This window comes from Galeopterus variegatus, unplaced genomic scaffold (assembly GCF_000696425.1).
Source record: "Galeopterus variegatus unplaced genomic scaffold, G_variegatus-3.0.2 Scaffold9986, whole genome shotgun sequence".
Taxonomy (NCBI): Eukaryota; Metazoa; Chordata; class Mammalia; order Dermoptera; family Cynocephalidae; genus Galeopterus; species Galeopterus variegatus.
Genome location: NW_007736097.1, coordinates 20,706 through 21,518, shown reverse-complemented (window position 1 = coordinate 21,518; position 813 = coordinate 20,706).

The window sequence follows — 813 nt, the reverse complement described above, 5'->3', positions numbered from 1 at the left end:
TCTCACTTATTTGTGGGAGCTAAAAATAAATAAATAAACACACAAACATATAAAGGGTGGCTGGGGGGAAGAAGACAGAACAATCACAACAATTCCTTGAACTTTTTAAGACAAGTGAACAGATGTGATGTAGTGGGGGAGGGAGTGAGGGAGGGGGAAGAGGAACAGGTAAAGGGTCATGAAAATCAACTACAATGTATATTGAGAGGTTAAAAAAATACATAACATAAAAACAACCAAACACATATTAAGGATCTCAACCATTTCTCAGTGACCCATTTTATTTTACAACAAACATCATGACAACCATTCCTATAGCTCACCACTGTATGTGACGAATGAGATAGTTTTTGACACAATGATTCTTACGATAATCATATTTTATTAGCAATAAATACTGCTTTATAGTAGTCATTAGGTTGCACTGTTCATATTAGATCTCCAGTTTATTCACTTAGCAACATATATCCCTGGAAACAATTTCCCAGCCCCCACCTCTCCTACATTTGTGAAAGACTATCTCCTATAAAGAACCAAGAAAGCTCTTATTATTTTTTGTGCTCTTGATTTAAATTCTATAGAAAAGTATTTAATTAACCAAGAAAACTCATGCATGTGTGTATATCATTTAAAAAATTATATTTGCAAATTTCATAGGAATATTGAGAATGCTACTAGGCAGTGTCAGAGTTTACCGTATTTCAAAATTGGTACAGTTTTGGGCCGGCCCGGTGGTGCACTGCTACAGTGCGCCGCTTGGGAGCGTAATAACTTCGTATAGCATACATTATACGAAGTTATCGGGAAGAGGAA